Consider the following 11,836-nt stretch of genomic DNA (forward strand, 5'->3'; position numbering starts at 1 on the left):
TGCCTTTTTCCAAAGAAACAGAAAGACCTAAGAGTTGGGCTTGATTTTAGTGTTGCCTAGAGTTTTGAAAACAGGCCATACCTGGAACAGTGCTTGGAGGTCACTTCTGCCAGTGCTAGAGAACCATGTGGTACCGGGAATCAAACCAGGGCTTCTACATGCAAAGCATGTACTCCAATCATTTGAGCTCTCTCCTCAGCACTTTACCTTTATTTTCATCTCTTTTTTTTCTTAGGAGGTTTGTCTTTTCCTGTACATATCAGGATTTTTGTTGGTTTGTTTTAGAGTTAATCTTCAGCAATGATGGGAAGAGCAGAGGCTAATGAACTATCTATTTACTGTGTATCATTTATTAAAAAACACTAAGTGGGTACTTCTTTGTGTGGAAAGCCATAGACTTTCAAATCAGAAACCCTAATTCTCCATGAAGCAAAGTGTCCTAAAGTATGAAATGAGAGCTTAAATACCTATTTTTTTTGTTTGTTTATTTTGGGAACATACCCAGTGGTGCTCATGACTTTCTCTTGGTTCTGCATTTGGGAATCACTCTGGCAAGACTTGAGGGACCACATCAGGTGCTAGGAGTTGAATCTGGGTCAGATGCATGTAGGGCAAGTAATTTATCCACTATACATATATATCTAGCCCCGTAGAATGCCTATGTCTATTGCAAGTATGCTAACTAATTAGTATGATATTCTGACCAAATCTAGCACAGAGTTAATATTTGATAAGTGTTAGCTGTGATTAGGTAAAAAAAAAAGTGTGTAGCTTACTCTTACTAGTTGCATTTGAGTATAACTTTTTTTTTCTGCTATATCAACTACAGTAATTAACATAGATGATCTACTATTTTTTGTTTTGTTTTGTTTTAGGGTTCACACCCAGTGATGCTCAGGGGTTACTCCTGGCTATGCACTCAGAAATTTCTCCTGGCTTGAGGGACCAAGTGGGATGCTAGGGATCTAACTGAGGTCTGTCTTGGGTCAGCCATGTGCAAGGCAAGCAAACGCCCTACCACTGCATCACTGCTCCGGCCCCAGGGTAACCTACTATTATAACAGCTGTTCAGATAGCTCCTATGGCAGTGAACATAGAAGCGAATATAGTATAATCTTCTCCATCACACCTGAGAGAACATTTTATAATGAGTGTGTGTTAGTCAAGCTAGTCTGTTATGCCTTAGTAACAAATATCTTGACTCTTAGCTAAAGATAATGAACTTTAAGATTTTCTCATCTCTGTGTATAATATGTCAGAAAATCTATTCTTCTCCTGACCTCCGGGACTCTCAAGGCTGACAAAGACTTGACCATAATTAATCTGTACCAACTGAGACACAGTTTTCTTAATTGTTTCTGTTGATAAAAAGCTGGTGGGGGACTCGTTGCAGGAGTTGAATGAATGCATGGCACTGCAGCCCAGAGCCTGTAGATCTATCATTATTATTCCAAACTGTGCAACCTGGGAAAATTCTTCCTTGAGTTTGGAAGGAGAGGAGTAATGTATGTGGATAATAATTTTGAGAGCCCCTGAGACAGAGTTTTTTCCTCTGTTTAATTGGCCATTTTTTAATAGTTCAGACCTCAATCAAATAAAGATGCCTTGAGACTAGAGAGGTAATCCATTGGGTAGGACTGTCTTGCATGCAGTCAACCTGAGTTTAATTCCTAGAACCTTATATGTACTCAAGTCTTCCTAGGGGTGATCACCAAACATAGAGCCAAGACTAAACCACTGGGTATAGACTCAAACAAAACAAAACCAACAAAAGATGCATTTGTTTTGCAAAGATTTACTTAAAGCTCCTTTTTTGTTTCTTTTTCCTTTGGTAACAGGAAGGGAGCTCACAAAATGTGTTGTGAAGCCTAGAGCAGAAGGGACTCCATATTTTTTGAACCAATGTTAAGTTTCTATTTAAGGCTAACAAGGCTAAGTGTCCACTTTAGGACTAAGTTTCTAACACAACAGTAATGACTAAGACTTCAATGCCACTAAAAATAACAATATACTGCTCTAGACATATAACCATAAAAAGACATGATGTCACACCCTAGACAACAGCCAATCAACTTAAAGGTCAGGACTTCCTGCTTTTAGCTCTATATAATCTGACTTGTGACCCCCAGGCAGGGTTGGCTTCTGTGTAAAGTGACTCTGGATGATCAGTTTGAGGCTTGTTGACTGACAAAATAAAGTCCTGCTTTGCTTTACTGTGTCCTTTGAATCCAGAGCCTGACTGTGTAATATACAGAGAACTCAACTCAAATGGTTAGATATTTCTCTGAATTCAATTGCGATAGACTGTCAAATTAGAGGGAGAAGTTCTACAGTGTCACTCCTTTATAAAACTTTAAGCAGGCTTTTCAGGTTTTTTTTTTTCTTTACTAGAATAGTGGGGTTTTGTTAGAATAGAAAAATGGTGAGAAATTTACAGGTTAGGGAACAGAAAGAACCTACGTAGCTATGCTGTGGCTTAGTCCCAATAAGTATGAGTTAGGCAACTGAAAGGGTTTTAGACACCTGGACATCCTCATTAGTGCCAAGTTCAAAAGTAAAGATATCTCACGACCTTAAAATATTTTTCCAAGAGTTCATCACAACTGTATCATCTACAATAATTTTGAAGATTTGGGAAGATGCAATTTTGTTTTGAACTGTTTCTCCCCTGTGCTAGATGGAAAGAGGTGGACATGGGACCCTAAGATAAAACTTACTAGCTAATTGGTTTGGGATTGTCCTTCCATTAGCACAAGAATTTGCAATGATAAAGTAGGGACTATGAAAACTAGATTGTCATAGGCATTAAATGAAGTAAGACTTGTAAAAAGTGCTGGTGATGTGCTCAGTCATAGCATGTTAAATGACATTTTGTATTTCCTGTGTTTATTCACTCCTGGTTGGTTAGTGGCAGCTCCAGTTGTTGTTCCTGAAAACCTAGGGAAACCTCTTTAAGCTGTTGGAATTTATTTGGGAACTGATGACCTTCCATATCCCCCTCTTTGAGGTATCCTTTAGCAGAAAGAATCAATATTCTGAGCTGCTTCTTTTTTATAACTCCACTCATCCTCCAAAAAAGGTTGATGATTTTTTTCCCCTGTCACTGTTGCCAGCACCATTCAAGCCATCTGTTTTCCACCCTCACTGTCAGGGAGGAGATGGGTGAACCCTATTTCCACGGTTGGAGAGAACATACTGGAAGATGTCAGTTGCTGCCCACAGAGCCAGTCATGCTGGAGGAGGAAAACCAGAAAAGAAAAGAAAGGGGGCAGGAAGTGAGTCTTCATCAGTAAAGTTTTACTTGGAAGCAGCAGTCACCAATTTTAAAAAAAGGACACCCAGTAAAATGTAGAAGCCCAGTGCTGTTTTGCTGGTCAGGAGCGTCTCTGCGAATGAGACAATGCAGGTATTTATATGAAGACATTTTATGCATAGACTATAATAACTTTTTCTAACTAAAAATGCCCTTTGACAACCAGTATTTCTTATCAATTTCTATAGCAAACAACCACTTGATGGAGTTAAATTTGCCCATTTTGGTGGTGTTTGGTAATTCATGGGCCTCAAAATTGGAAGTTATAAACCTTAGTACTCATTTACTCACTTCTCACCTCTGTCTACAAAATGTCTGAGTAAAAATTATATACCAAGTGGCAAGACTGATGTTAATATGCCCATTGATTAATCTTTTCAAAAATAAACTACAATTTTGTTTTTGTAGTAAAACCTTATAGTTCACATTTATTAAGAAATTGCCTATATGTCAAACATCATGCTAAGAGATTATTGCTAATTCCCTCATTTGATAATGATAAACTACTGGGAAATAACATATCCTATAATTTAGAGTGGTTTTAGAGGTAGAAAAATTGCCATCAATATTATTCAGTCCGCCTTTCACAAAATTTCCAGTCCAGTGCAGACAAATATATAAAGATTGTTCTAAGTATGTTATAATAATAGGTTCTGGAACTGTATGAAAGACAAATTAGTTGAGCAATGGAATAACAATGCCTTTTTCCTTGAGGAGGAAATAAGTTTGTTGCAATAGTAACTCATCTCTTCAATTTTCATTTCTATGGCATATACAGATATATACTGTATATATATATATATATATATATATATATATATATATATATATACAGTCTTATTTTGGGGCCACCACTGGTGATACTCCAAGGTAATTTCTTTCTCTGCCCTCAGGAATTATTCCTGGTGAGTCCTCAGGAATGGTGAATTAGAACCTGGGTAGCCATGTGCAAGGCAAATGTCTTATCTGCTTCATGATTCCTCAGACCAAACAACACTGTTTATTTTAAGAAAATTTAATTTTGGGCTTTTGGACTACACATGCTGGTATCAAGGACTACTCCTATTTCTGTGGTCTGGGCACAAGGGTTATTCCTGGCTGTGCTTAGATGACCATATGCAGTTCTAGAATTGAACAGTCATGGCTGTATTCAAGGAAAGTGCCTTACTTACCCCTTTACTTCTTCTCTGTGCCCCAATTTCACTCCTCAACTACATCTAAATTTATTGCCCAAGTATTAACATCATTGTACCTCAGTATTCTGGACTGACCCAAACTCAGTCCTCTTTGTTTACTTATGCTGACCTCAATTCTGCTGTCAGAATTCTTAAGTTTGCTTTCATTGAACTTTGTTCCCTTGCTTAAGTTCAATTTTTAAAATTTTTTGAGGGGGTAGCACCTTGTGGTGCTCAAGGATTTCTCCTGGTTCTATGTTCAGAAATCAGCTTTGGTGGGCTCAGGGGACTTAATTGGGTACAAGGGATCAAACCTGGATAAGCTATGTGCAAGAAAAACGCCCTACCTGCTGTACTATCACTCTATCTCTTCTTGCTTGAATTATTTATGTCCCTCATACTGTTGGGTTATCTTATGTAAAAGCTCCACACTCCATAATCCCATGTGAGTCAAGTGAAAGGAGGTAATATTTGGGCTGCAACTTGATTGCTGATTGCTATCTGGGAGGAAGATGTGGTGAAATAGACTTATCCCAATATATTTATAGGGTTTAGAATTAATCAAACTCTCTGACTTGCTTCAGAACACAGGTAATGGTTTGAGAAAAAATAGGAAATTTATGCTTAAAAGTTTTGAAAGTAGAACATAAAGGACACCTAAGCTATTTCAGGAGAACACTTATCCTTGTAATGCATGGAGCATGAAATCTATCCTGGTATCTTGGGATGGGAGTGGAGTGAAGAACGACAAGAATGAGGGTGCGAGGAGAGTTGAATTCTCCAATTATTATAATCTCTGTTAAAGTATTTAGAATATATTATAAAGATCATCTGGATCTACATAAGTGTTTTGCACATAGTAGAGAGGGTTCAGATTTAGAGTTTTGAATCATCACTTTGGCTCAGTAAAGAAAGTGGATCAATTAGAGAAAATTAAGTCTCAGGTAGAGCATATTGGGAATCAATTCAGCTACTGAGAAAATAAAAGGCAATAGAAGTCTTGTCATGGGTGGCTAGAAGAAACACAGGGAAAGGGACATTGGGAGATTTTGAAGTAGATGCAGTATCTGGGCTCTGACAATGGACTGATTTGGGAAGTGGAGGGGAAATAAAAAATCATTTTTAGTAAGCAGAATTAGGCTTTGTCATGAAAGACACTTTCTTTTTTAGCTCTCATTGTTCCATTAAATCTTCGCAGTAGGGGTGAAAACTCAACCAGGCCTCATGACTTTTTTTTTAAATAAGCTTTATTTTGACCAAAGTGAATACCAAAACTTTCACAGTAATATTTTAGGTATATAGTGACATTGAATCAGGGGCATTCCCACCACCAATGTTGTCCTCCCTCCATCCCTGTTCCCAGCATGCATCCCATATCCCCCACATCCCCCCCCACCCCAGCTGCTAGTATAAGTGATCCCCTCTGTGTCTAGCTTGTTGAGATTGGGTATTGATTCTGTTGTCGTTGGTTTTGGATTTGGTACCTAAGTCTGATCATTATTTATTTCAAAAATATGGAACGCTTCATGAATTTGTGTGTCATCCTTGCACAGAGGCCATGCTAATCTTCTTTGTATCATTCCAATTTTAGTATATGTACGGCCTAAGCAAGCACAGGTCTCATGACTTTTGTGGTCTCTTAGGGAATGGCAATATCCTTAGTCACTTTAGGGCACAGTCTCAATGAACAAGCAGAAGGTTCAATCTGATAGATCAAAGAACACTCACATATTTACTTATGGGGAATCCCCACTTGCACTCATTAAATACTTCTATAGGGGGGTTGAATGAGGGTCAATTATTCTGTGTTTTTAGCTTCCCTGTCTTTAAAGGAGGGCAGGGAAGAACTGGACAGACAATGTGGAGGTTTCACACTAAAGGATCCACACTGCACACTCTTTCTGGCCAGCATGCAGGCTATCATAGACATTTTCAAAGCATCTTTGGCAGCTCCTGTCTGGTTAGTGACCTTTTCCCTGAGAAAAGCTTCTCTTTCAAGAGGATGCACCCAACTGAATCCTCATCTTCTGCTCTGATTCTTTTAGGATCGCATGTGGTCGTTTTTTTTTTTTTTTTTTTATCCTGGGTTCATCTCCAATCTTCAGCTTCTTTGGTTTTGATCTGCTCCTACTCCTCAAACTCTGCACTGAGTTCTACACTGATACAGTCTGCTGGAGTCTAGATAGCAAGAGTCCAACAGAATCTGCAGTTTGCTTTCTGCAGAGAGCTCAAGTCAAAGCTTTTGATCAGTTAGAGGTCAGAAATACCATCTCTCTTTCCAATCTCTGCTCTGGGGCATGACATGCATAGCTCCCAGGGACTCTTTCTAACAGAATTCTTCTTCACAAAATGGTTGAACATTTTCTCTCTTAGTTCTCATATCTTTATAGGCAATTAATCATTTATCTGATTCTCATAACCTAGTATGAAATGTTAAGCTGAGGTCTGGATCATCCCTTGAATTTGAAATCTGGTATGCTCTGTCACTCTTATCTTTGAAACTTCCAATTTAATATTCAGTTGCATTATGCTTTCAATCTTTTTATACACCTTTTAGTTTTGAGCTTTATCACTGTGCTATGATGTAGAAAGAAAAGACATTCTTGTTTCTGTTCTTCATATGAGCATTTGGAGAAACAAGACAAATAATTTGAGATTCAGCAACTAGAGGGCTATAGAACAGTCAGGAGAATCTTGACCACCTCTGCACAAATTTGTATTAATAACCCCACTGAGTAATGGCTAATGGGAGCCTTTCTGAATGGGACTAAGACTTCTTGCCTGAATATCACTTTGAGTGTGGTGGCATGCAAAATAAATTTAGGGCAGGGTTCTCCAAGACCTCTGACCTGTGTCTTTGGGTAAAGGAGGCAGGAAAACATTACATAGTCAAAATGAACTGTAAACCTTTTTATCTGAATAAAATTAATTTTTGATTCATTTTATCTGAACCTCATTTCTCTGTGCTTCCATTTTCTTATCTGTTGAAGTAATCATAACATTCTTAAAATATTGGCAGAAGAAGTAGATTACCTCTAACATCTATTAATTTCCTGTTTCCTGTTTGACAAAGGCCAAACTATATCCATTATGGCACATGTAGGCACGGCACATAGCAGGCATTGCTGTTAATAAAATGACCATTAGGATGAGATCTGCATGGCAAATCATGAATTAGAGTCAAGAGAATGAGAAGATTAATGGGGTAGAAAGGTAGAAGGCCTAATTTTTTCTCTCTTTTGGTGACTTTTTTTGTCTCTGTGTTGGGAAATTGGGGGTTTCAGGAAGGGAATGGGAGTTAAGAGGACTTTGAGGCAGTATTCTGTGTGGATGAGAATGACAACCCAATGGATAGTGAGTAATCATGATAGTGAGCATGAAAATGATCAAGAGAGAAAGTAGACTGAAGTTTAGATTCAGATAAGACAGTAGTAGCTCAGCCTTAAGTATGAGATTGAAGATTAAGGCCAGAAGGTTTGAATGAAAGGGGACACTTTCCACCGCTTTGGTGCATGAAAAATGTTCTGATTTCTGAATCTGACAAGATCACAGCAAAGGCACTGTGGGCACTTCACTTACCTGCTATCTTTGCTTGATCTGAATCTTAATTTAATGAGATTCACAGGGTGAGGTAAAAGACAGAATATAGGCACAGAAAATCCATCTGCAGGTGCTTCCTTATTTTGTATTCAGGTTTTATAATGCCACTTGTTTGCATTTGTATGTTCATTGAAATAGAACATAGCAAAGCGATGAAAACAATAAAAGAACAGTGGCAGTCAGAATCTCTTCCCCATCCCTTTAGTGATTAGTGGTGGGAATGAATTGGTTGACCATAGTTTTCTAGGGCATTGAAAACACTCTTTATGATACTATAATAGCAGAACCATACTATTATACATCTATCCAGATCCATGAGGTGTAATTTTAAGAGTGAGCCCTCCTGTAAATTATGGACTTTGGGAGATAATGATGCGTCAATGTAGTCTCATCAATTTTAACAAATGCCTGCTCTGGTGGTGAATGTTGCTAATGGGGGAAGTTCTCCTGATACACATGTATATCAGAAACATTATATATAAAATGTCAACTAACTTTGCCTTTCTCTTACTTTTTCTGAACTTAAAATTTCTTTAGACCACACCAAGAGGGATCAGTAGGTACAGAACTAGAAGTAAGCCCTGAGTACTGTTGGGTAAGGCCTCAAACTCCAAAATTTATATATAAATAAAATTGTGCTAGAAATTAAAGTATTTATTAAAAATTAGAATGTATTATGGGTTTAATCACGCTATTAATCTTTTTTATATCCTGAATAATGACTTGCAGAACAGACACTAGCTTGGATTTTTTTTATTCAAGTTTGAATCTTAATACTGCTGTTTACCTTAAGTGATAGGATTAGGGTCTTGTTTTTCAGCAGTGCTTGTAAAGTGTATGCTTGTGCGGATGTAGAATGAGATAATGGACAGGTAAAAAGAGAGAAAGAAAAATGAAATAGGATAATCATTGAATTCAGATGGGAGCCTTCCTGCTTGCACTCTCTTTTTCTCAAATGTTACTTTTTTGTTTGAAGTAAATGACTGAGCAATCCAAAGTAATGGAAAAGTACCACTGGGGCATTTTCTCCATGGAAATTTGCTGAGAGAGTTACCATATTTGTGTCAGAAAAACTCATTCTGGTTCCTGAGGAAGGAAATGTATTTCATTATGTTCAGGAGTAGAAATGTAAGCTCATTTTACAGCAGCTTTTAACCTGAAAAGTGCAATGCTTTGCTGCTTTGTTTTTAGTGCCTAGTAGGGCTGGTGAATTAATTGATGGATGAGCTCTAGGATAGAGTTTCAATGTGATGCAAATCTTAGAATCATCTGGACTTTGTGCCAAGCAAATTTGATTAAATCTAAACTAAGCCGGGGAAATTTCCAGATGACACTCCTGGTGGTGGTGTGAGGGCCAGAGGTTGCAAATCACTATGTCTGTGAACAATAATAAAAACTTGTTATCAGATCTCCAACTGCAGAGGTCTAACTGAGACAACCGCAACTGAATGGGTCTTCCGGAAACATAACGAAAGACTTTATCCCTGGCTCCATCCTAGGAGCAACATAACGACCAAGAACACCAGCTACAGAAGATGAATTAAATTGACACTGAAGAAGCAGAAGTGCTTCTTCATAAGCTCCATTATGACTTCATCATAAGCTCCATTCCTTGAGCTGCACAGTCACCAAGATCTCTAGATACAGAGGTCTGATTTTACCATCCAAGACGAAGCAGAAGTCTTCCATATACCACAAAAGCACCGAGGGGGAGAGTAAATGATCATGCAAGGAGTCTACAGTTAATCCCATGACAGTATACTTCAGGGGTGGAGAAACCCTGTATCTCCTAGGCCAAGGGAATTCCCTCTATAATACCCCCAATAGTTAACGTACCTATGCAGGGGGAAAAAGAAAAAAGAACAAAATAATCTTTTTTCTACATATTTATTTATTGATTGATCGATTTTTTTTGATGTCTTTGTTTTGGTGTAGATATTGAAGTTGATGTCTCCAATTTTATTTTATTTTATTTTATTTTATTATTTTATTTTATCTTATTGTTTTCTTTTTTTTTGCACTCCGGCATGATTTAATTTCAGAACCGAGACTATTGTGTGGTGCTTGTCTTTATTGCTATTGTGATCACTGGATATTTAATTTGATATTTCTTTCTGTATTGTTCTGGTGTTTCAATTACCTTTTTTTTAATTTTTAATTATGAGAACAAAGATGCAAAGAAAGAGGACAAGGTAAAGTTACAGTGGAAGGACAATCACCCATAACATAATTCTCAGAAGAAGTCCCCTTGCTGATATCTTAACTTTGAACTTTCAGCCAAAGAACATTAAGATAAATAAAACAGAATCCATGTACAATTGCTTTGTCCTCAAGCCCCCAGATTATAACGCATTATAATATTTCTTAACAGCACACAAGGCAATCTAAAGCCATAAAACTTACGTAACTCCTTAAACATTAGAGGCATAGTATTTTTTACATTTCCATGTACATGCATATTAGCTTAAGTTAACCTCAAATTTTAAGTGTCAATTACCGAAAGCCTCTAGAAGGACTCCGCCCATTTTCAGCATATTTGACTTCTTTTTATTTTATTTATTTATTTTTCTTATTTTGTACCCCATTCTATTGCTTTTCTTTTCTTCAAACAAAACCACATAACTCGATTTATCTAGCTCCGCCTCTTAAATAGAGGGGGAAACAAGGGAGGATACCAGGACCAAACAGATATATGATCACTAATAGTAAGCTAGACAAATAGGGGACCACCTACTCTAGCAGCCCGGGGGGTGATAGTGGGGTATATTGATTGCAGAAAGGGAATGGGGATTGGGGGAGAACAAATTTGGTGATGGGTATTCCCCTGATTCAATGTTAATATGTACCTAAAATACTACTGTGAAAGATATGTAAGCCATTATGATCAAAATAAAAATTAAAAAAAAGGTAAAAGAAACTTATCATTTCTGTTAGGCATCACAAAAGGTTTTTTTCTTGGGATTTTAGTTTTGAATATTCAGAAATAAATGGCACAGAGCTTTATTTTTCAAATGTATTTGCTTAGTGCTAGAATTATAGTCTGGTTTCAAATTAGGGTTAGTTAACTTATGATTAATGTTCAATTTAGCATTGGAGTAAGGATTAGCTTTAGGCTTGTAAATAGTTTTAGGGTTAAGGTTATGGTTAAGGTTAGGAATCTTTGTTTTTACTCTATAGTTGTTTACCTTGTTTTGATTCCTAATTTGTGTGTACTTCAGATTTGTAGAGTATATAGTTACAGAGGTAGTTTAAAAGCAGATTACAGAGTCTTCTGATTTGTGAAACTATCAGATTTTATTATATACACTCAGAGTTTGAGTGGCAGAGTTTGACTTATATTTTTGTTTGGGGGTCTGAGGACTCCATAACAGTACTCTAGGGACCCAAGTGCCATTACCAGTGATGCCAATCCAGATATATAGACATGACATTTCAGTGCTCAAGTCTGATGATATGGTGCTGCTCAGGTACCTTGCTGTGCTTGGGGACTACTAAAACTACAGCTAGTGTTGCTTGAGGACCCAGGCAGCATTGAAATTGAACAGTAGGTCACATATGTTTTCACTCACTCTAAGCTATCCCTTTCAAAACTATGCAGTTTTATAAACTAAAACCCCAGAGGAAAGCTCAGGTCAAATATCTAGATTGGAAAGAAGATTCCAGATCTTAGGCAAAAAATACAGGTTCTAGACCCCATTGGGTATTCAGACTAATGACAGCCTTGTAAATTGAGTTTAATAAAGGCAGA

General features: G+C 37.4%; 1 non-coding gene across 1 annotated transcript; it reads right to left on the bottom strand.

The window, feature by feature from the left end:
• Window positions 1–5,996: 5,996 nt before the first annotated feature.
• Window positions 5,997–6,103, bottom strand: LOC126010666 (U6 spliceosomal RNA). Its single transcript, XR_007496682.1, has one exon. It is a non-coding gene; the product is annotated as a U6 spliceosomal RNA (small nuclear RNA).
• Between the last annotated feature and the right edge of the window lie 5,733 nt (window positions 6,104–11,836).

The sequence above is a fragment of the Suncus etruscus genome, chromosome 5 (genome assembly GCF_024139225.1).
Source record: "Suncus etruscus isolate mSunEtr1 chromosome 5, mSunEtr1.pri.cur, whole genome shotgun sequence".
Lineage (NCBI taxonomy): Eukaryota > Metazoa > Chordata > Mammalia > Eulipotyphla > Soricidae > Suncus > Suncus etruscus.